The sequence below is a fragment of the Aedes aegypti genome, unplaced genomic scaffold (assembly GCF_002204515.2).
Source record: "Aedes aegypti strain LVP_AGWG unplaced genomic scaffold, AaegL5.0 Primary Assembly AGWG_AaegL5_hic_scaff_1871_PBJ_arrow, whole genome shotgun sequence".
Lineage (NCBI taxonomy): Eukaryota > Metazoa > Arthropoda > Insecta > Diptera > Culicidae > Aedes > Aedes aegypti.
The window spans coordinates 99,725-125,347 of NW_018735347.1; the positions used below are offsets into that span (position 1 = coordinate 99,725).

Consider the following 25,623-nt stretch of genomic DNA (forward strand, 5'->3'; position numbering starts at 1 on the left):
ACCTTCATGATTGTTATTCTCGACTGTAAACATATTCAGACAAACCTGTTCCAATTGCGACGTGATACTTTGGTGCTGTTATAATACCGTCTGAAATCTAGCATTTGTGGTTAATGGTGTTGGTTATGGTTGTCTCTAGTGCTGTTCACGTTGCATGCGTGTAACTATGGCGTTTTTTTTATAGTTCAGTGTTTCTTCAGCAGAGATAAATGAAACAACACACCTGTGGCGTGCTTTCAAGAAAACGTCACTTTCCATGCACCTTGTCGATTGTCGTCAAGCCAACAGACAAGTGCGCACCTGGTGACGGGAATGCCGTGGAAACTTTCTCGAGAGTCAGCGACTTCATCGCCGCACGCGCTTTCCGAACAACAAAGAAACTAAACCCCGTTTCAGGAAGTAGTTAGTTCGAGCGCAATGATGCCTTGATGAAAGAGGGAAAACACATAGTAGGGTAGGTATACCAATTATGGATGCAATATACCAACAGTGTGAATAAAGATCAGATATTAGCCGCGTTTCTGAAACGTATGCATGACTTGTTGATGTTAGTTACTAGTTTGAAGTCTTGCGAAACAGACATAATAAACAGTTTTAGTAGAGAAACAAAAAAAAATAGATTGGAGTACCTTGTCCTTTTAATTCCGCCCTAATAACAATTAGGGTGGAATTGTAAGGTACAAGGTACTCCAATCTACTTTGTTGTTTCTCTATTGAGATTCTGCTCAGAGGATTTGAATACAAAAAAAGTAGCTTTAGTAATAAGCTGACTTCAAGCTTCTAAGTTTCTAAGATAAATCCGTTGTCTTATGGGAATACTGCTCCTGGCATACACCAGGAATAAATAATTAATCGAAAATGTGACGAAATGTTGTGAAAATTCAAAATATGGTAAAAAACAGCTTTAATGGGGGCAAATTTGTTACTCACCAGCTAAATTCTTTCGTTTGCTCTTACTGACTAGGCGACATACATTCATAGGTTGAAGTAATTTTACAGGACGAAAACGTAAATTTCGGTACGGGTTTCCTTGAGCAAAATGCTAAGAGAGTTGCATATGTGTGAGACAACATATGGAAATGTATATTTTTCGAAGCGTATTGCATGACTATTCTTACCAAGGCAGAGTTGTCATCAAAAACAAATATTTTTATCATTCCTGTGAAAATCAGCCATTTTATTCTAGTAGCACAATAGGATAAATCTTATTTTGTTCTCATTATTGTCATAATTGGTACAGTCAACTCTCCACATCTCGATGTTCTACATCTCGATATCTCTCAGGGGCGATTCCCTAACTCAAATCTACCTGTTCTACGTTACTAGAAATTGATATTTTGGCGAATTTACTATCTAATTCAAAATACAAATGATTGAAATCGACTATTTAGGCCATTCTCTACTACGCATTTGTTGTGAAAATTCAAAAGTTTCTATACGTAGAACAGGTAGATTTGAGGTTAGGGAATCGCCACTGATATCTCTCCCAAAGTCGATGATTTTTGCGGTCCCTTCATTCTGCATACTTTTTTGCTCTCCATATCTCGATATCCTCCTTATCTCAATGTGATTTTCATTCCCGATTTTCTCTTCGTATGTCGATATGCCTATTATCAAAGGTTACTAGACTAGACGACTGTTTGTTTTTTTTTTTATTTTCCTGGTAACGGAATGGTTTTCAATCTAGGATTCATTAAAAAATTGTTCAATGTCTCGCTCTCTCCCTATCTCGATATGGTCCCTTCAATATCGAGATGTGGAGAGTCGACTGCACTATTGCTATAATGTGCAGGAATTAATTTTCAACCGATTGTTGTCAACTTTGTTGAAATGCAAAAATATGTTTTGATCAGTTACGCGCTGTTTTCATGTTTGTCCATTCTTCAAGATCTGGGCTCATAATGACAGTTCGTGACAGCAGAATCTCGGCTCACTATGACGTACATAAATTTTGTATCGGTTTCTCTCTCCCAGGGGCTGTGCACTGTGAGCATTTATCGGTATCGGCGATATTATGTTGGTTCGATAATTGACATTATCGATATCGAACCGATATCCGATAATTGAAAAAAAGATGTTTAAAAGCAAAAACGAACATCAATTAATGCAATAATGAACTCAATTAAATGAATTTTGTAGTGATGCTTTGTCATATTCAACGGATATCTAAAATTCCATTGAATTATCGGATTAATTTATTCATATAATCAATAAATACTGTTCTGATTATCGGATTTGTTATCGGACCGACAATAGTTTATCGATATCGGAAAATATCGGGCGGACAGATATCGGATATTTTATCAATAGAATTGATCCGATTATATCGATATTATCGATAATATCGATATTTGCACAGCTCTACCTTAATATACTGCCTTTGCATCAATTCATTAAAATGCCAGTTGCAAAAAAATGCCTTGCAGTTTATTCGTTATGATAAACTAGATGATGATTTGATTGGTCACATGCAGATCATTAAGGAATTCAATTTGAATTCAGATATGAAAACAATAGAAGATTGGATGACAACGAAGACCAACTATGATGTTCTCTTTAAAGTGGTTAAACCAAGGCGCTATATATGGGATTATGGTGGGCCAAGTATACGTCCACGTTCTATCGTATTTTATACCGACGGGTCAAAGATGAGCGACAGTACCGGAGCTGGGGTTTTCGGTCCTAATATCAGCAAGGTAATCTCTATGAGGCGCAGTCCCACTGTGTTTCAAGCTGAAATACAAGCCATCATTGACTGTACAAATGTTTGTCTTGAAAGAAACTATAGGTTTGCAAACATCTGTGTTTTCTCGAACAGTCAAGGAGCTGTGAATGATCTAAAGGTATTCACATGTAGATCAAAGTTAGTGTGGGAATGCATTCCTTCTCTGAAGCAATTGACCAGTAGGAACGAAGTTACATTGTTCTGGGTGCCCGGCCATTGTGGAATTGAGGAATATGAAATTGCCGACAATCTATCAAGACAGGGTGCAGCTTCGAGCTTTGTTGGCCCTGAACCGTTCTGTGGTGTTCCTGAGTGCACTCTCAGGATGAAACTGAAAAATTGGGAAATGTCCATGGTAGAATCCAATTGGAACGCCACGGATACATCCAAGCCAGCGAAAAGATTCATAAAACCCAGTCTAGCTAAAGCCCGGGCTATACTGAATCTTATTAAAGGTAATCTTAGGGTAATAACTGGCCTGATGTATCACGGCGTTCACTGCCCAAGTAGGTATCATCTTAAAAAGATAGGAAAAATACAATCCTCTGAATGTCATTTTTTTAAACTGAAAATTAAACTTCTGAGCATTTACTCTGCAACTGCGGAGCATTGCTTAATCAAAGCATGTTAACATTCGGAAAAGGGTTATTAGAGCCCTTAGAAATTTGGCAAGGTAGTCCTAATGGGGTAATAGACTTTATAAAAAGAGTTGTGCCCAGTTGGGACAGTGTGACACAATCAACCAATGTCCAACACATCTCAATTATGGAAGGACATTTGATGAGCACCAAATAAAATATGGGTCATACCACAATATTCCTAAATAATGGAAGCAATGGTTAAAAGGCTCTACAGATTAGGAAAAAAAAGTGTCTGCGTTCGATTCCCGGTCAGTCCAGCATCTTTTCGTAATGGAAATTTCCTTGACTTCCTGGGCATAGAGTATCATCGTACCTGCCACACGATATATGAATGCGAAAATTGCAACTTTGGCAAAGAAAGCTCTCAGTTAATAACTGTGGAAGTGCTCATAAGAACACTATGCTGAAAAGCAGGCTCTGTCCCAGTGAGGACGATGATGCCAAGAAGAAAAAAAAGAAGAAGAATTAGGTGATAATTGTGGGATGAATTTAAGCAATATTTAAAAAAGTATGTGTTGTTCATTTCCCAAAAAAATGGTAAACTTTTTTTTGTGGATGTTAGTTGCTTACGTATTTGAACTACTGCATTATATATTATATAATCTAGCCCACGGCTTAATTATGTGAAGCCCGCGAAAAAAATCAAACTTAGTCTTGGGCAGGATTATTGAAATATTAGGTAAGGATTATCACAAAATCTTTAGAAATGTCCTCGACAAAATAAACACTGAATCTGGAATATAGTTATAACAATGGTCAAGGTATGACTGATTCAATAATAGTATTAATATGATTCATATTAATACTTAATATGATAAATAATAGTATTAATAGTATTCATATGAAATCCTAGACAGCAATTTTATACACTCCTGAAGAGGATTCTGAAAGAACTCTATGCACATCTTTTTTCAGAATCTGGTGCATGATTCTCGGCAATCATAGGCAAGATTTTCGCACTACTATTCAAGGAAGGCTTTCAGGCACAGGTTGGATTCTGACGGAATTCAGGGCAAGATTCCTATGCAATACTGGTCTAGATGAGCGCAGTTCTCCCAGAATCCTTGATAAGATGCACAGCAGCAAGTATCTTTTTTCATTTTTTCATAAACAAGTCTTTTTATAGACTATCGTTTTGGCCCGCGATTCAAAAATGTTGGGCCTGACAATGATTCAATAGTACAAAACATGTCTAAGCTTTCTATAAAAGTTCTATCACTCCACCGTGAAAGCGTTTACCCAACTATAGAGATTTGCACATAAGTCATTTATTCCCGGTAAATGCACGAGTCCTACACAAAATCTAAGTAGGGGAAGACGGGGTAAGACCGCCCGCCTAAGCAATTTAATTCACATGTCAAAATCAAGAATCAATGAATCCTTTTTCGATGCAGCATGTCTTTTTTTGAAGCCTTCGGCATGATCAAAAAATATTACAGGCTTTGTATTTGTAAACAAATATTTATTTCTTGAAGCTTGAAAAAGTGATTTCTTATCAAGATTATTTTTAGCGACGGGGTAAAACCGCCCACCCACGGGGTAAAAGCGACCACCTCGATTTTCGTTCACAATTTTGCGAAAAATTTTATCAGATCCCTGTTATTCTAAACAGTATATTGTTTTATGAATTCTACATTGATTAAAGTGGATATTTAATCATTTTAAGAGTAAATTATATCAAAAAACTTAGATATATACTTATCATTACTTTAGACATCCATATTTTTCAAAAATATGCGAATTAAGTTTGTATTTTTCACAAAATTGATTTTATTTAACTTGAATAGTAATGTACAACGTAGTTACAACTTTTAAAATGGTTTAGACATTATATTTGGTATACATTAGGGGTGGCGGTCTTACCCAATCAACAGTGGTCGGTTTTACCCCGCTTGCTTTCACAAGTAGAGCCTTATTTCAAAGCTAAAAATTTACAATTCATATATCACTTCACTGAAGCATATTTCACATTTATGTTAAGGCTAAGTAGCCCGTCATTCGTTTTAGCAGCAATGATGACTTTGCAGCTTGCAATTTCAAAGTGATAAAACTCAGTCTTGATAGTTTATATTGGCTTGAAAATGTATCACTGTACGCGCTAACATGCGTAAAGTATGCTGATACTTTTTCAGCTGTGCCAGTGCAAAACAAACTGGTTTTCTTTGATTCAAAATCGTGAGATGAATTAGCAACAATCATCAACGACGCGTACAAATTTCAATGACGGCCTACTTCGCCTTAAAGCATGGACGGGTAATTTGTTATGTTTTGACAAAAAAATCCCTTCCGAAACCCTTAAGTGAGCATTTGTTAAAATTAGATCAAATTCAGTATCTACAAGCAAAAACTTTGTTTTTGACATTTGTTATGAAAAAAATAATGTTGGTATCACCCTTAATGCTTTGAAATGTCAAAAATCTTGTGTTTATGCAAAGTGCTTGGTGAAATTTCAAGAAAATCGCCGTTCTCACGCCAAACTAAAGGTGGTCCGTCTTACCCCGGCGGGCGCTCTTACTCCGTCTTCCCCTATTAAGATTTTTGGGTGTACTGAGTGCTAAATAGTTCTATACATAACATCCAATCAATTCAGTGCCTACCGCAAAAATACCCCCGATGTTATCACGTTCCTGAAGCGATTCTAAACACCCGGCAGCGCGCAATAGACGTCACCTTCATGATTGTTATTCTCGACTGTAAACATATTCAGACAAACCTGTTCCAATTGCGACGTGATACTTTGGTGCTGTTATAATACCGTCTGAAATCTAGCATTTGTGGTTAATGGTGTTGGTTATGGTTGTCTCTAGTGCTGTTCACGTTGCATGCGTGTAACTATGGCGTTTTTTTTATAGTTCAGTGTTTCTTCAGCAGAGATAAATGAAACAACACACCTGTGGCGTGCTTTCAAGAAAACGTCACTTTCCATGCACCTTGTCGATTGTCGTCAAGCCAACAGACAAGTGCGCACCTGGTGACGGGAATGCCGTGGAAACTTTCTCGAGAGTCAGCGACTTCATCGCCGCACGCGCTTTCCGAACAACAAAGAAACTAAACCCCGTTTCAGGAAGTAGTTAGTTCGAGCGCAATGATGCCTTGATGAAAGAGGGAAAACACATAGTAGGGTAGGTATACCAATTATGGATGCAATATACCAACAGTGTGAATAAAGATCAGATATTAGCCGCGTTTCTGAAACGTATGCATGACTTGTTGATGTTAGTTACTAGTTTGAAGTCTTGCGAAACAGACATAATAAACAGTTTTAGTAGAGAAACAAAAAAAAATAGATTGGAGTACCTTGTCCTTTTAATTCCGCCCTAATAACAATTAGGGTGGAATTGTAAGGTACAAGGTACTCCAATCTACTTTGTTGTTTCTCTATTGAGATTCTGCTCAGAGGATTTGAATACAAAAAAAGTAGCTTTAGTAATAAGCTGACTTCAAGCTTCTAAGTTTCTAAGATAAATCCGTTGTCTTATGGGAATACTGCTCCTGGCATACACCAGGAATAAATAATTAATCGAAAATGTGACGAAATGTTGTGAAAATTCAAAATATGGTAAAAAACAGCTTTAATGGGGGCAAATTTGTTACTCACCAGCTAAATTCTTTCGTTTGCTCTTACTGACTAGGCGACATACATTCATAGGTTGAAGTAATTTTACAGGACGAAAACGTAAATTTCGGTACGGGTTTCCTTGAGCAAAATGCTAAGAGAGTTGCATATGTGTGAGACAACATATGGAAATGTATATTTTTCGAAGCGTATTGCATGACTATTCTTACCAAGGCAGAGTTGTCATCAAAAACAAATATTTTTATCATTCCTGTGAAAATCAGCCATTTTATTCTAGTAGCACAATAGGATAAATCTTATTTTGTTCTCATTATTGTCATAATTGGTACAGTCAACTCTCCACATCTCGATGTTCTACATCTCGATATCTCTCAGGGGCGATTCCCTAACTCAAATCTACCTGTTCTACGTTACTAGAAATTGATATTTTGGCGAATTTACTATCTAATTCAAAATACAAATGATTGAAATCGACTATTTAGGCCATTCTCTACTACGCATTTGTTGTGAAAATTCAAAAGTTTCTATACGTAGAACAGGTAGATTTGAGGTTAGGGAATCGCCACTGATATCTCTCCCAAAGTCGATGATTTTTGCGGTCCCTTCATTCTGCATACTTTTTTGCTCTCCATATCTCGATATCCTCCTTATCTCAATGTGATTTTCATTCCCGATTTTCTCTTCGTATGTCGATATGCCTATTATCAAAGGTTACTAGACTAGACGACTGTTTGTTTTTTTTTTTATTTTCCTGGTAACGGAATGGTTTTCAATCTAGGATTCATTAAAAAATTGTTCAATGTCTCGCTCTCTCCCTATCTCGATATGGTCCCTTCAATATCGAGATGTGGAGAGTCGACTGCACTATTGCTATAATTGGTACATCTACCCTTAATGAACAAACTTCGCTGTAGACAGTGGACGCGTCGGATGATAAAAGTCAATGAATTACAAGCTCTCATTCGATTCGAGCTTGCCGTTACATGTACGCGTGTGTGTTAATAGACCCGAGCAATGACGTAGCTTGGACATGCTTGAAATAAATGGTACTTTCCCGTTTTTTTGTCACCTGTTTTTCGTTAGGTTGGGTTAAGTTAGGATGATCCATTTTATGAGTATATTTCTTGATTTACTTGAAGCTTGCCCAATTTGGTTGAATCACTATACACAACTAAGTAGATATAACAGTAAAACGATCCAACAAATTTTCGGCAGCGGCGTGCCATAACGCTAATTGAGCAATTCAATTATTTGATTAATTTGGACGCTTTCATTGAAATGCTTGCAAATGATACATCAAGAAATAGAAAAATCAAGCGTTGTAAACACAGCTAAGGCCCAGATAGCCGTAGCGGTAAACGCGCAGTTATTTAGCATGACCATGCTGAGGGTCATGGGTTCGAATCCCGCTGGTCGAGGATCTTTTCGTAAAAAGGAAATTTTCTCGATTCCCAGGGCATAGAGTATCTTCGTACCTGTCACACGATATACACATGCAAAAAAATGGTTAATCGGCAAAGAAAGCTCTTAGTTAATAACTGTGGAAGTGCTCATAAGAACACTAATCTGAGAAGCAGGTTTTGTCCCAGTTGGGACGTAACGCCAGAAAGAAGATGAAGGAGAAACACAGCTAAAAGTATTCTGTAAATTTCAATTTATTTTCATGCACATATTTGGAGCATTATTTTTCAACCAATCACTGAAAAATACATTGCGAGAAAAGTTTGTATTGATACAAATTTTTTTTTCGATGCTTTTTAATGCTCTAAATGTATCTGCATGTATTTCGAACCCACCGGTCGAGGATCTTTTCTGGTTGGTACTTTTCTCGACTTCCCAGAGCATAGAGTATCTTCGTACCTGCCACACGATATCTACATGCAAAAATGGTCATTGGCATAGTAAGCTCTCAGTTAATAACTGTGGAAGTGCTCATTAGAACGCTAAGCTGAGAAGCAGGCTCTGTCCCAGTGGGGACGTAACGCCAGAAAGAAGAAGAATGTGCATGTATTTTGATTTAATTTTCAATCGTATTCCGATTTCAATTCGTGTATATTTGAAAGCTAATCGTTTTACATATCGTTTAAAATTCATTCTTTTTTTGCTGTGAACGTCAAAATCGATTACCCGGAAAACCTCAAGTTCAAATTCATATTAGAAAGTAATATCTAAAACAATCTTTGCAAACTTTTGAGAAACTTTTAGGATTTTGAATCAATCTGGGTAAAATAAATGTTGTGTACAAGTAGGTCTTTTGATGGCAGACACACTCTGCACGCAATTTTATCATAAAAGGTTTTCAACCAATGATGAATTTAGGCATGTTATAATTATAGTTTACCACTTTTAAATTAAATTTTGGGTGTTTGTAATACTAAAAGTTCTTCTTTTGCATTCTTCAAGAAAATGTATTTAAAAGGACGAGTTTAAAAACTAATAAAGTAGAGTTAAGCAAAAGTTTCTTTTTATGATAATTTTTGAGAATATTGCAATTTAATCTATTTTGGGCAAATTTCTGACTCAAATTTATTGTGGATTTTTATGACAACTCTATTTTACGATGTGTGGAAGGTATTCTTGACACAACAACATCGATATTTTGTATTTCTGTCATCGAACTTTTACATCTTAATAAAACAAATCTCAGGGTGGCTTGATTACCGGTTACTGCCCAAGTAGGTATCACTTAAAATAAAATTGGAAAAAAATCCAGTCCTCTGATTGTCGTTTTTGTCAAACTGCAAATGATACTGCAGAACATTTGCTCTGCAACTGCGGAGCATTGTTCAATCATAGAATGTCAATATTTGGAAAAGGGTTATTAGCGTTCTTGGAAATTTAGAATTATTTTGTCTCGGTAAAAAAGAATAATATCTAGGCCCTTCACACTCGGGCCTATTCTGGGCCTTATCACATTTATGTAAACTATATTCTTGTTAGTTATACTTCATGAGTATTTGTGCAAATCTAGTTTGAATTGATCTCATAAATCCAATCTTCACTGACAATTTGCATGTGTACAGGGTATATACCGGCACAATTCGACATCTTTATGCATTAATTTGAGAGGCAATGATTACGGTCATGACACCATGCAAAACAAAACATTCTGAACAGTGAGTGGAAAATAACCAGCCAAGCTCATTTTACCGGCTGTTGGAAACAGGCTTAATTGCAAATATGATGTACTGTTCGTACATAGGTTCAAGTTGCACAGGAGTAGTATACGTGAGTCCTTGACGTTAAGAAACAACGAACAATATATGACGCACACGCACAGGCCCGGTTTCACTTTTCCGTAAATGTTATAACTGGCTTTCCAACATCCGCAAAGCTTCGAATGATGGTTTATGCTGTGGTGGTCTCAAAAAAAAAAATGATACAAAAAACGACAGACCACGAAGGCCGGTTGCAGCGTTTGTGCCTTGTGGAGGTCAGTTTTCGAAGCTCGTCAACCAGCAACCTGTAATATTGCCTTATACAGCAAATCAGTCCGTTGCCTGTTTGCTTTGGTTGTGCAATCAATTGGCGGTCGATAAGGTTTGCTTGGTCTCTGCGGAAGATAGAAGGGCTGTCGTGGTGGTGGGTGCAACATTAAGGTGGTCCATATTTGTATGGCAAATATCAAACCGTAAAAATTTTAAGGTACGCCCCCCAAATTTGTTCATTTTGTTGTCATATGAAAAAAAATCTGCGCAGCTAGATTTTTTTTTGTGAATTTCAGTTTATTTTCAGGCACATATTTGTAGCATCAAAATATACTGAAATGTCAACGAACTTTCTCTTATTTTTTCAATCTAATGCACTTTAAATTTACACGATCTTGTAACATTAATGCATTGCCATCAAGTTGAAAATTTAACGTGATGCTGTAACAATAGATGAATTTGTTTTTTTTTTCATTATATTCTTCAGTTTACTTTACATAGAAATTTAATATTTTTTATCTGTTTGATTTGTTGGACTCGAATCAATGGTGAAATAAATTCATCGACATAGCCATCTGTGGTCGAAAACAGTGAATCAAATTGTTATCGAAACCGGCAAAAACGAACAACAAAGCAAGCGCCATCACAATCGATTGTCCCAACTTTTGCGGATTGGCATACAATCTTAAGAAAAACAGTTATGACAAACACAGTGGGCCACACACTTGTTTTATGATTGTTAATAATGTGACAATATTTACCAGTGTTCTTCAAACAAACTTCATACTCGTTTAGTCTACCACTCAGAGCTGTAGGATTTCGGTAAAATTTTCACAGTAGCTCATGGGTGTCCAAATGAACAAATTTGGGGTGTGTAAAATTTGATGTTTGAAGTTTGATCCTTCTGGGCCATCCTAGTACACTATACATGCAATATACCTACCGTAATTTGCCAAGCCATGTTTACGCGGTTTCATTCCTACGGGTTGTCCCTATTCGAACAGGTACTCGTACCCATGTGCATGACGTATAAAACACAACGTGGCCACCGCACTTGGGAATGCCACCGATGCGAAAACGTATTTACGCTGCCACCAAGCAACGGTTAGGGGTTCGTGCAATTATGGAGCTAAATCAATGAAGCGTTGCGGTGGCGGTGTGCTTCCATTGTCATCGAACGTTTGTTTTATGTATAGTTCTGTTCTAAAAAAACAGACTCGAAAAGTTCGTCAAAAACTATGAGCATTTCTCAGATTAACTCATATCTAATTTTGAATTTTTGCCTCGTCACTTTCATTATTTTGCTTGTGTTCAGTACTTAACGAGGCAGTTCGAATATTTTTGATCAAAGTGTGGAAATCTCCAGAATATTTTTAATAAATCCGACATTTCACTCTTAGTACTTGTAGAACGTTTAATTTATGGATGTACAAAGCGATTTCAACTTTTGTAAACTATCCACTTATATCGATGCTCCGTTATATGGATAGACAGAGAGACGAAGCAAGAATCGAAACAAAACACTACTAACTTGAGTTGATTTCACACTGGTACAAAAACGTCGTAAGTAATTAAAATGTGTATCCTTATGATATCATGTTTTTTTGTGGGAAATAACAGAAGATCTCTAAAATATAAACGCGAGCTGTTTGTATGCAAAATTTCAAGCGATGTTCACGGCGAAAAAAAAGTTAAAAATGGGATTCATTTTAAAACATTTTTAAAATACATATTGTGATTCTTCTTAATTATTTTTCTCAAAATCGTATAAAAGTTCCTTACGTCGATTTGAAAAAGTAATCGAGATTTTTTTTTCAATTTAATTGCTTAGTTTTTTATACCCCTTTTCCCCTTGATCATTTAGATGATAATTGAAAAATCGGTAAAATATTTGTTTCGTTTCAGTCAACCCCTTTACCGTAAGCTTCATTTTTTACCACATAAAAATTCACACCGCCTTATCTAAAAATTACGATATGATGTTTTTTCAAGTTTTCAAGATCTTTATTTAGCTAGGTACCACGCTGGCCAACCGAAATGCTCATTACTCAAAGACTGCGGTACCAAATTGCTTCATTTTTTTTGAAACATACTCACCTTAATGTATTGTTCTGAACACTGAATATTCGAATACGATAAAAATTCTGTTGCCTGACAAATTTACGTGGGCTATGACTACGCGTCGGCCCCCAAGGAATTTTGGAATATCTCCGGATCCAGATGACGAATGATCAATATCGACACAGATTATAAAACTGCATTGGCTGCATTTCATTTTTCATTTATTTAGTTTTCAATTTCAAATTCACTTGGCCCGTCCACCTAAATCGCTGTGCTCCACGCTTTCTTGTACCAACCGGATCCGAAGTGTACATCATTTTTGAAGAGTCCGTCCAGCTTTCGTCTCCTTCTGAGCACTGGGTTCGCCGACGCGAACTCGTGGTTAATCTTTCGTCGCACATATCTACATACATTTACTACAGGTGGCAGAAGACGAAAGATCCTGGTGAGATTACATTTTGTAGGCCCCATTTAAGGCTAAGTAGCCCGTCATTCGTTTTGGCAACAATGATGACTTTTCAGCTTGCATTTTGAGGTGATAAAACTCAGTCTTGATAGGTTATATTGACTTGAAAAAGAATCACTGTACGCGCTAACATGCATAAAGTATGCTGATGCTTTTTCAGATATTTCAGTGCAAAACCAACTGATTTTCTTTGATTCGAAATCGTGAGATGAATTAGCAACAATCATCAACGGTACGTACAAATTTCAATGACGGCCTACTTCGCCTTAAAATGGTGATCGCTCGCAAGTTCTCACAATACAAATTGTCACCTTTTTTGTAGATGTCATATAACTCATTTTTTCCACTTCACCGATAGCTGTTATGTTTCCTAGATTGCGCCTATCTCAGTGATTTAATCCTGAGAAAATTGAGAGAATCTCTCACGTATCGCTCTCTGTAACTATCATAACATGCAGCACATTATGAGCAACTGTTTATCGTACACTGCACAAACTTTGATCAGATCGAGGGGTTAGCAGTGCATGACAAAACCCCTCTAAACAAGCTTCAAACCTGGGAGACACTATTGCTATCGGAAGTTCGGGGATTGTTTATCGTACGAGTAAAGTAAAACACCTATCCCCAACGGTAAACAAACGTAGCTCTCGTTCGCTGCTCCTATTTATCAGACTTGTTACATTGACTATCGTGGATCGCAACAGATGGGATGTTTTTCTTTGCTTGCTTTGATCGTGCTTCATACTCAAATGAGCGCGAATTCTGCAATGCCTGCTCGAGACTGATAAGAGCGACGATGGACGGTGTGCAAAATTGTGTTAAGGATTCTGGCGAACATTTGGAGCCGAGTTCGTTTGAATCCCGCCGGGGACTACGACAAGGTGATGGACTTTTGTACCTGTTGTTCAATATTGCGCTAGAAGGTGTTATCGGGAATGCCGGGAATAACAGCCGGGGTACGATTTTTACGAAATCCAGTCAATTTGTTTGCTTCGCGGAGGATATGGACTTTGTCGGCCGAACATTTAAAAAGGTGGTAGACCTGTACACCCACCTGAAACGCGAGGTAGCAAAGGTTGGACTGATGGTGAATGCGACCAAGACAAAGTACATGCTAGCTGAAGGGGCCGAGCGCAACAGGGCTCGCCTAGGTAGCTGTGTTACGATAGACGGCGATACGTTCGAGGTGGTCGACGAGTTCGTCTACCTTGGATCCTTGCTGGCGGCTGACATAAACATCACTGAAAGTCGGGCCTACTAAGGACTGCACAAGAAGCTGCGGCCAAATAAGATTCACACCCGCACCAAATGTACAAAACGCTCATAAGGCCGTTAGTCCTCTACGGGCATGAAACGTGGACGATGCTCGGGGAGGACTGCAAGCATTTGGAGTCTTCGAACGTGGGGGACGATCTTTGGCGGTGTGCAGAAAACGGTGTGTGGTGGCAAAGGGTGAACTAGCGTTGGGCGATTTTGAATCGATGTTCCGAAAATCGATGTTTTCATTCCGATTAACCGATTTTTTGAATCGATGTTTGGATCACCTGAAATCGGGTGAATCAATTCTCTTCATTCGATTCATTTTTATGTATTCGATAAATATTTTTTTATGCGTTGGTGGAAGAGAATTCAAATTTTGAACTAGCCTTGAAGTAGTAAATCTGTTCGATTGATTTTCAAAATTGATTTGATTGAAAGATGTTGAAATCAAATGCAAATGCATTTGGTCTAATTTCAAATTTTATGAATTTCAATTTGCATTCGATTCGAATCGATTCAAAAACATCGATGCAAACGATTCGATTAAATCGGTGAATCGATTTGACAGTTCAAATGTGAATCGATTCAGTAACATCGATGTTCTAGACAAATTTGCCCAACGCTAGGTGAAAGAAGAGCTCGCCCAACTCTACGGCGAACCTAGTATCCAGAAGGTGGCCAAAGCTGGAAGTATACGATGGGCAGGGCATGTTGCAAGAAAACCGGACAACAACCCTGCAAAGATGGCGTTCGCTTCGGATCCGGTTGATACAAGAAGGAATGGAGCGCAGCGAGTAGGGGGGTGGATCATGTGCGTATCGATTTGGCGAGCGTGGGGCAGAACCGAGGATGGAGAGATGCTACCACGAACTGAGAATCGTGGAGTGAAATTGTTGATTCAGTGTTATCTGTTTGGATGTTAACTAAATAAATAAATAAAACCATCCTTATCCATTATCCGCAATAGATATTTCCTCCGTTGTCTTTATATTTATTGCCTGCTCTATCAGCTTCACTTAGGTGTGTGTACGGCTTCCACTTTCTAGAAAAAGCCCATACAAATAAAAAATGTATGGAAAAAAAGACTACGAAAGGGGGGGGGGGCTATCCGGTAAAAATACCACGTGTTTTATGAACAACTCCTTAACAGTATATGGCAAAATTGTCCGCTTCGCTTAACGTGAAGATGAATCGAAGACAAACTTCAAATTTTCAAAAGCACAAATCTGATGTGTCAAAAGCACAAGCTTTAACGTAGAATGGTAGAAAAACAAAATATCGAATGGTAAAAAATGAAGGCATGTTAAAAATAGGCCAATACAGATAAAATATTCCATAGAAATCTTAATCCCAGTTATTTCAACTTCTATTGTTATTTCCAGTCCAATACTTACAACATAGACATGTATGAGCCTAATGAAATAAACCCAGATGCAACATTCTGTTTAATGTGCAACCATGAAAAGTACTGCACACTGCACGTGGTGGCAATAGGTCCATTCATACTCGCACATATACAATACACATTAATCAGTTCATCAGACGAACGATTGGCTTAACCTAGTTCGCATTCGTTGGTCGTGTGTTGTGCTCATCAACCTTACTGGTTGGCTATGCCCGCTGCAGAGATTGCGAATTTGGTTGTGTTTATATTTATTACTTTTGTGATGTAATTCGGTTGCGTTTGTATATTAATGTTTTATTCATTTTGCTTCTGCATCAGGTTCGAAAGATATTCCGATGGCATACACTGTACGCGTAAAACGTGATGGTTTATAGAGCTCAATATCACACTATTTATAGTGATAGGTTAACGGGTGAAGCACATCATGATCGTATGAAAGTTTTTATAGTTCATAGGTGACCTGGAAATTATCAGACCGCACTTAGTGGTCGATCAGAGATTACATTCATAACATACGCCAGTATATATTTACAGTAACCCCACGCAGTTGAATCACCCACAATTTATGAATCAGCTGATTTAAGAAGACAAAATTATTATCAAACTTATCACAAAACATCACAGAATCATTTTTAATGATAAGCAACTCATAGTGTTCAGCCATTTCAAGCCTTTTTATCTCAGTTAAAAAGCTCTTGATCGTGGTATGAACCAACAATATTACTAAATTATTTTTGTAGCTATTTGGACTGTATTTTTTGCCAACTTTGTAAGCAGTGTGGCTATTGACGCTTAGCTTGAAACGACGTTTAAAAGTTTGTTTTAAAGATTTTTTGTGAGAGATTAAGCCCAAGACAACTTTTGCTGAGGCTTAGGGTAGAAGCACCGGTTTTGGCCATACGCCAGTTGTAGCCATAGTTGATTATACACCCTTTAACATAGCCAATCGGTATGAAACCTTTTGTGTTCAGTAGATCACATTCACATGATAGAGCTGCATTCATTTACTCGTCCAAATTGACTCAAAACATAAGAAAAACAATAAATTTTCCTTTTAATTTTAACTCCCATACACCTAATTTAGCCAGGGCACTCGTAATTTGGCCACTCTCATGAGAAATCAATGCGATTGGCCAATTTAGGAACCAAGGTTAAATCTCTGGCTGAAACTGGTTCTGTTGGCCTATATTGACCAACGGGATTTTCAAAGCAAAAAAATGTTTCTAGTTCAGTTTTGATATTAACACAGATAATACGGATTGAAAGCTTGCATTTGACATATTTGTAGTATAAATACGGCTTCCCATTTATTTTTATTGATATTTTCTCTTAGGCTGGCCAAAACCGGTGCTATTACCCTAAATGATTCATAACTGTGGGCCCAGTGTACTTCTTCATAAAAATTGAAATCTAGTATCAGAAATTTCCACCGTTGTATGGGCGATACCGATTTTGAATCGCCGATGCCGATAGTTTTTTTTTATTCCTTTATTAGTATCATTTCAAACATTCCATTCATTTCTTCACACTTAGATTTTTTTCACGAGCTCGGCTGTGCAGATTTCGGTTTCCTGATTTTAACCGAGACTCAGCTAACAAATTGTCCGGTTGCTTAGCAACGACGCACGATTTACTGATACTCGGCTTTAATTTGCTGAGATCCCAGGAAATTTGTTTGCCGACTACTCGGCTGTGCGGATCTCGGTTAAAATTAGCCGAGATTCGGCATTCTAAATTAAGTGTTCTAGGTGTTCTGAGTTAGAAAACACTATCATCCTAATTTGGTAAAACTAAATTAAATATTTATTACATTTTGTTAATAACATATCACATTTCATTTTCTATAGCAGTTCAGTATTTTTACAAATGAGTTGATTTCACCTGTCCAAAAGAGAAAAAAACACTTTCTTAACTTAACCTTAGCCTTTATCGTGGCAATAGAAGTTTGTAACGATTTTTATCGAATATTACTATTAATTTTATTCGACATTTGTTCCAATGTTTTCTTATTGAATATTCTATGTAACTTAATAGTACTATAGCAGGGAGGGAGCTTTCTTCCTGCTATAACAACAGCTAGTCCATATTAGTACAGCATACAGCATACAGGCTGGCCTGAAAATTTGCTCTCAAATAAAAAGTTTGTTCTTAAGACAATCTTTCGATTTTCTGTTTTTTCCGCCCTAACTCATAAAAAATTGAATAATATTTTATTTTTATATGGTTCTATGCGATGGAAATTAGATCTTAAATTAAAAATTTCATGTCAAAAAACAACAAATTGCCTTAACTTTTCCAAATCTCAATAGTTTTTTTTTTGTAATTTTTGGAAAAGATTTAGGGTGCCGGTACCAATGGTTGTAATGTACCAGTAGATTGGACTATGGAATAAAACGTAAATTTTTTGATAAAATCGACATGTGCTATTTTTGGTGGATAGATCGCCTCTAGTTTAGTCGATTTTCCAAATTTCAGCTTTTTATTTCATCAAAAAGTCATATAAATAATTAAGTTTATGCAAAAAATTTGCTCCCTTGCACCAATAGTTGCCGTCGTGTTCCAGTAGTGGATCAACGGATGGAAGCAGTTTCTAAAATGGATGTATAAAAATGCAGAAAAGTCCCAGAGATGTTCTTAATGCTTCATTCGAAAGATATTAGTTGCTGCTCGAAGGAAAACATGTTAAACCTGTGTAAAAATTTGCCTTTTTGTTTAAAATTCCTTGTATAATTCCCAAACGTCTACTACTGAAGCACTAGCGCAACTACTGGAACACGTGTACCAATAGTGGCTCAAGTGATTTTATGTTAAAAAATTAGTTTTATTACTCTTTTTATATTTTTCCAATATAGTAGAGGTTGAAATCTTTCTGTTGACGCCAAAAGATCTCTGCTAAGGCTTTTCGTTATTTTGCTATGATTTTTTATAGCTTAGGTAGTCCACTAATGGCACCGGCACCCTACTTGAATAAATAGCAATCGAATCACCATGACATTCTGAAAATTTGTTTTGAATTGATCTAGAAATCTAAAAAAGAAACTTTTGCTCCATTTTACTCTGCTATATGCCTTCTTGTGTTTTGTCAAACCCAACCCCGCCGGTGGCTCTTTGTAAGTCGAAAGCGTCATATTTTTCGGTTCATGGTCGCAACGCTATCAATAGCAGATCGCTCTGCCGATAACATCAGCAACGGAGAGTGAAACTTTTTGTGCTACCTTCGCGTTGTGATTCAGACTGGAACAATAAAGAAGGATTTTAACCCTGTTGTTGTAGTAGTTGTTGCCTTTTGATAGTGTGGCGAACCGTGCTGCGGAAAACGTCGACTCCGTAGTTTGCCGTAAATAGAGATTGTGTGAAAGCAGATGATACCGTTTTGAACATAAGAAGAAAAGACCAGTGTAACGTCTTCATTAAATGTTGCAAGCTGCGTAACGTAGTCGACAGATAGTTTGATGGCTTAATTGAAGTAGCAAGTTATGAGGGAACAATAGCTTTTTTACCAATACATAAAGAGCATTTTTGCATAGGTATCGCAAATCTTATTAGATACCCAAATTTTTTTGAAAAAAAAAAGAATCACCTGAAAAAACACGACTGGACCACATTTAGTTTAGGCTAGTTTTACCTGCGTGTTTACCAACTGAACTACAAAATACAATAGAAAATAGGCGTATTTGTATATTCAAATAATCATTTAAATAAGCTCAAGCTTTATTATTTTGTTTAAACAGAAGTTTTGGAAAAGGAACATGACTCATCCACTTTAAACAGTTTTTATAATATTCGATGCTTTCGATATTTCATATTACCCTTTACATGGAAGGATGGGTCACTGCTTCTATGGAAAGTTCAAACGCATGTAAATGCCACACAAGGTCATGACAGTAGAGGATGGTAGACAAGTTTATGATAGCAAGAACAAAACGACAACGCATTTAGCTGTTGATTTTTTTTTTCAGTAACACTGTTACTGTTTAGTAACACAAGTCGTTTTAAATTCCTACCGCTTTACGTTTGACTATAATGTCCATAGTTTTTTAAGAATGTTGATCATAATTCTGATATCTGCATATCAATCTGACAGAATCTTACCTAGTATTATTATAAAATCAGTTTAAGAAATCGGTGAAAATCATTCCTCGGAATCAGTGGGAATCTTACTGCATATTTTGTGAGTGTACTGCCCAGTCCAAAAAGAACGTAACGTAGCAGTCTTAAGATTAATTCTAAAATCTTGCAATGGAATATGTAGGGTCTAATATCTAAGTTCGATTGTAATCCATGCTAAAATTCTGTGAAATCCTTCTAGAGATTCTGTGAGCAGCAACAAATTGTAAGAACTTTTTTCAGTGAAAATTATGCCAAGGAATTTTCAACAATGTTATCTAAGATTTTGTTGGAAATCTGTCTAATTTTCTGAGAATATTGACAAGAATACGTAAATTCCGTGAAACGAAGCCCAAAATGATAAGAGAACCTTTTTCTATTATAAAATAGGTTGTTGATATGCTCTTACCTCAAGTTTATACACTTATCAACGGCCCAGATGTAAAAGAGTCTTCAAACCCTTCTCGGGCCGTTGGGCTGCCCTGGATTATACACTCAAATCTTCGTTAACTTATGATCCGTGATTGAATATCGTGTTATGTATACAATTTTCAACTTGCCGTTTTTTATGTTGGAATGCATTCTTCAAAATACAGGTGGATCTCGATTTTCCGGAAATTTTATCAAACGGGGACTCAATTACCCGGAAAAAATTAACATTTGTGTCAAAGAATTTTGTAACCATCACTAATAAGATTCAACCGATTTGAGATGTTCAAATACAGGATTGTTTTAGAGCGATCTGAATATTCACAATTGCCCATTATAAGGTATTTCCACTATGTTTTTTTATTATAACAGATAGAATAAAAAATCCTTAGTGAATATTTTTGAAACGGTTTTCGTACCAATTTTTTTCCTTACGCGTACGTTATGTACAATTTTGAACTGTCGATTACTAAGAATATCAAAAAATACGTCCATTACTAGACTGTTCATTTAACCAATTTAACTTTATCGTAGAACAAATGGTCCCACGATTGAGAAACTTCCCCTACGGATTTTCTTCGTCTATCATTGGTGACCATGTCCCCTAGTTAGGTGGCCTGTCAACATTATCCGGCTGCATTGCAGTGAGAATGCTTCGTTTGTTGGGTAGGTACCATGGGTACTATTGCCATTTAGCCCACTGAAAGCAACTTCCTACGGTTGGACGATTAGTTTATAAGACTACTATGTACGTACTTCTGTAGTAGTTTCGGAAAAGCAAAAGGAAGTGTTGATGCCGAGGTCAGAGTTGCTAGCTGACGGAGCAAACCTACCAACTGTGAGAAATATGCCGGCGTCAACGGCGACGACCGATGACCAGGGTCACGAGAAATTAAAAAAAAATCGCGCAGCAGAGAAGTTCTTTGTGCGAATGGATTCTTTTCGTTCGTCGACTGGTTATTACATTATTATATTATGGTAGTTATTCACTTCTCTGAACACACGTCCACCGAATTGGAAAACTAGCCATATGTGGGTAAAGAGCATGGAACGTCTGCATGCTTCCTTAGAAGTTGCTTTTGTGTGGCACAAGGATGACCTCGAACGTGTTGTGGGCTATATCATTAAGGTAGCTAGACCGCTGGCTGACTGCTATGGCACGTGGAATAGAACTTGTTTAGAATTTTTAATCAGCAAACCGTAAGTGGGAATATACAATGACGGGCAAAATAATAAGACCTTAAATATGTATTTCTCTGAAATATTGTTTTTTTTTTTATGATAATCATTGATTTTATTACCCTTTCAATCAATTCACTCAGTTTGTTAATAAAATAATGATGAAGTCAATAAAAATGAATAAAAAACTTATTAATAGGATAATTATTGGGGTCGCACAGCAAAAACAAAGTCATATGTCATATAAAAATTCATAAGCTAATGGAATTGAACTTGTTTAGAATTGTGAATCAGCAAACCGTAAGTGGGAATATACAATGAATGACGGACAAAATAATAAGACCTTAAATATCATTGATTTTATCACCCTTTCAATCAATTCACACAGTTTGTTAACAAAATAATGATGAAGTCAATAAAATTGAATAAAAAAAACTTATTAATAGGATAATTATCGGGGTCGCACAGCAAAACCAAAGTCATATGTTATATAAAAACTCAAAAAAGTTCCCATTCTTTTCATTATTTTTATGGAATGTACCCTTTCATAATTGGTACTGCAAATTAAAAGCTTTTCCTTTTTACAAGTTTGTTTAATTTGGTGAGACACACAAGTTTGTAGATTAACATTTACCACAGACAAATAGACGGCACACTCTCATCATTGTTCATCGACCAGCTTTTTAACGATCGATTCAAAAATATGGTAGGTGGCCAATCCACCACCCGCAGCGCTTGCATCGTTTTTGTTCGTATTTGACGTTTACACACTACCGCCATCTGTTGGTCCGTCGGCCAAACACACCGATTTTAGCATTGGGCGTACATGTTATTCTAAACCAGTGATTTCTACCCGTGTAGTTAGTGTGATTGTGCATAAACAAGGCTAAAGGGTGAACACGAAATTATTGCGACACCGAAAATGTCACGCCAATTTTCTTATAATGTTTAGAATCTAACCAATATTTTAGGGTAGTTTTATACATATATTTACTTCAAAAATAAAAAAAAATTAATCGATAGAGCCTGGATTGTAAAATTGAAGGCATTTTCGCTTGATGCCCTTCATCAAAGTCTTTACAGTGTCAGTACCAGTTTCTCAGTTTTTTTTTTCAATTTTCTTAACATGTCCTTCTCGTCTTTGACATGTCGTCCACATCAATCTTGCTCTTGCCGGTGGAAAACTCCAACCCCGGAATTTGCTTAAAATCGGTTTTCATATACGTTTCGTCGTCCATCACACAGCAGCCATATTTTGTGAGCATCTTCTCGTAGAGCTTCCGTGCCCGAGTTTTAGTCGTCGATTGTTGCCGCTCATCGCGGTTTAGGAAGTTCTGTACCTTGTATGTATGTAGTTCAGCTCTCTTCTTTGCATTCTGGACGTAGCTCTGCGACATGCCGATCTTTTTAGCCAAATCACGGCTTGAGACGTTGGGATTTTCTTTAATCATTCGCTTCACCTTTCCCTCCGTCTTTTTGTTCTCCGGTCCCGGTTTTCTTCCAGCTCTTTTGCCGTGGTCCAACGTCAACCGCTCCTGGAACCGCTTCAAGACTGGAGACGGTTGAATGGTGAATGTTCAACATTTTTCCCAACTGCCGGTGCAACAGGTCAGGAAATTACAGGTTTTTAGAAAGAATTTGTTCTTTCAACTCGCATTGGTTCACCTCCATTTTCGTTGAATCGAAAAACACGACTTCGAGTTTGACAGCATGTAAACAATACACATCAATGAGAAAGTGTGCAAAATTTGGTTGATTTTTACCCAATGATAGAAAAGTTATGCCCTGTTGAATGTGTCGCAATAATTTCGTGTTCGCCCTTTATTTCTATAATAGTTGTGGAGTGTGTTCCTGTGGCTCTTGCATCGAGGGATTCGCAGCAGATTCCTACTTTGCTATGCAATTGAATGATAGCAAATAGCTGAATTTGAGAAACTTGGTGAGAGATTTCCTTTTTGCCTATATTATTTTGGTGGTGCATTTGCGTTTGGAGATCAAAAACGTCGGGGAAAGAAGCTAGCGGCAGCTCAAACAGGGTGAGATTGGGGAGACAGAATCATGACCAATCGTGTTCGGTCTCGCTTAGTGCGGTTTCGGCAAAGTATCACGAAGTGCGTCGGTAGTGTTTGTTTACTCGATTCTGTTGCGGGGGCAAAAGACGGAGTCAATGATCAATTGGTCGCTTGTCGCAAAATTGGCCATGCATAGTCTTTTTTTTCTCGGGTCGCTCGGTTTATGCGTTTTAGACAGTTTTTTTTTCCGAGTCGGTCGGCATGCGTATCCTTTTTCCTTTTTTTTGGATAGTTCCGATGACCTTGGAGGGATCGGTTCTGCTTTTTACCAAGCAGAAGAAGGTCATTATCGTCAAACGCGTTATCATTTCAATTATTTTTTTTTACGAGAATCAATATCGCTCAAGTTATAAATAAATCATTGCTTCTTTCTTTTGATTGCCGGCATTCAAAAGATTAAATTAAAAACAATTAAACATCAAATGCTCTGGGTTCATCGCTAGTTTTTCAGGCGTATCCTGACCTACTACCTTTCCCAAAGCCCAACTCCGTAGCACTACTGAGGGTGTCACTGAGACGGAGGCCTCTCGTTAAGTAAGTGCTACATCAACAATTCCTGCCCCAATCCCAAGTTACGGTAAAGATAGGCGTGGCCGGGAAAAGCCATATTCATGGCTTTGGTATTCTTGTTTTAGATTAGATCAAGGTTTTTTTGAGGTTTGATTGCATGATTCTCGGTTATTTCTTAATCTCATCTCTTTGTTGATTCGTGGTCTATCTTTGGCGGATATCTGTAGTTATCCTTGGAAGATTCCTGGGATGTTCCTCAATAGATTTTTGACATAATATTCGGATTACCGGATATTACTCACGGATTTCTGAGATCCATGCATGTGCATTATGTGTTATTATTCACAGATTATAAACTTCGCCCTTGTCGGATTTAAGGCATGGTAATCGAAAGGGTCCTGGCAATATGTTGAAGGATTGATTACTGGTAATATCTTTGACGAGAACCTTGGGAAAGCTTTGGTAATTATTATTGTTTAAATTTTACGAAATTCTTGTAATGGTTGCTCCAATGACCATCTCTATTGGAAATTTAGTCAGCAGACTCGTAGTATCAAGTTAAAAAAAATAGTTGAAGTTACCCGAAAACATGATTATGGGCGTAGTGATTGTATCACTACGTGTATAAAAAGCGAGCTTTTCTCAAGATATGTGTACTAAACACACAATGCGGCCAGTCTTGTTAATGACTATAATTGAATCAAAGCCTAAACCTTCATAAACATTACTTTGGCCTTTCGAAAATTTTCATGGTAACATTTTAAGGGGGCCGTGAGGGGGCTTGTAGAATCTCAAAGGGGGTCGCCACTGTCCTAAACCGACTGATGTTCAGGTAAATTTCAAGTAATTTTAGTGAGATGAATCTGGCTTCAATGTTTTCAATTGAAACGCAACAAAAAATGGAAGCAGATTGATTTTGTTGAGATCTTTCCTGTTTATGTCACAAATCCCTCATGTATGGAAGCTGTCTCGGTAGCACTCGGCACTGAGTTCAAATTAATGTAGGAACTATTACAAATTAAAAGCATTTGTAGAGAGGTAGCCAGATATGTGTAGAGGATTGAGTCTACCGCACATTTTGGCGAAATTTGCAATGCTCATCTTTGCAACTTCACCGAAGATTTGTGCAAGTGTTCATGCTATGCTATGATAAAACTGATTGATTGTTTTCATTTCTTTTTCTCAAATTAAATTTGTGTACCAAATTCATAAATTCTGGAAGGTGGCCGGTATTGGGGACAAGCTTGAAATGTCTTGAAGTCATTTGATTTTTTGAAGCCCCATTGAATGTTTTCACTTCAGGAGAAGTGATAAGTAGCTTATTCAATGCATCTTGAACATTTATATGGGTTCTTCGAGCTAAACTTGGCCTTCAAGATGTATATAAAAAATTGGATTCACATTTGATGAAACAAATTTTAGGATGATATCATTATTTCAAAATATGATTGTTTTAAATCATTCTTGTGTGTTTCTATTAATATTTTATATTCAGAAGCATTGGTAATTTGGTTAAAATATAAGGCGAGGATTCTACCCCATCATCCCGAATGCCATTATCCAGAACTCCATTTCCCCGAATGCTACACCTAATACTGTTTCCCCGAATGTACAATTACCTTGAATGACATTCCATTTATCATTCGGAGTAATGGACCATTCGGGGTGATGGTATTGGGGCAAGTGGTTAATGGATTTCGCATAGTTGGGATTCTTCTAATCCTAGAGACTTTAAATTAAAACAAATGAGGTCGTATATATTT

At 37.2% G+C, this 25,623-nt stretch overlaps 1 protein-coding gene across 4 annotated transcripts in view; it reads left to right on the forward strand.

Moving 5' to 3' along the window:
• LOC110680809 (lateral signaling target protein 2 homolog) overlaps window positions 1–25,623 on the forward strand; it is a 69,839-nt gene that overhangs the window by 20,499 nt on the left and 23,717 nt on the right. The window contains exon 1 of one of the 4 annotated variants that reach the window (XM_021856588.1): window positions 6,182–6,488. The exons of the other annotated variants lie outside the window; for them this stretch is intronic. The gene's annotated coding sequence lies outside the window, so the exon portion shown is untranslated. Of the gene's footprint in view, window positions 1–6,181; window positions 6,489–25,623 lie in introns of those variants that run through there. 4 annotated transcript variants of the gene reach the window in all.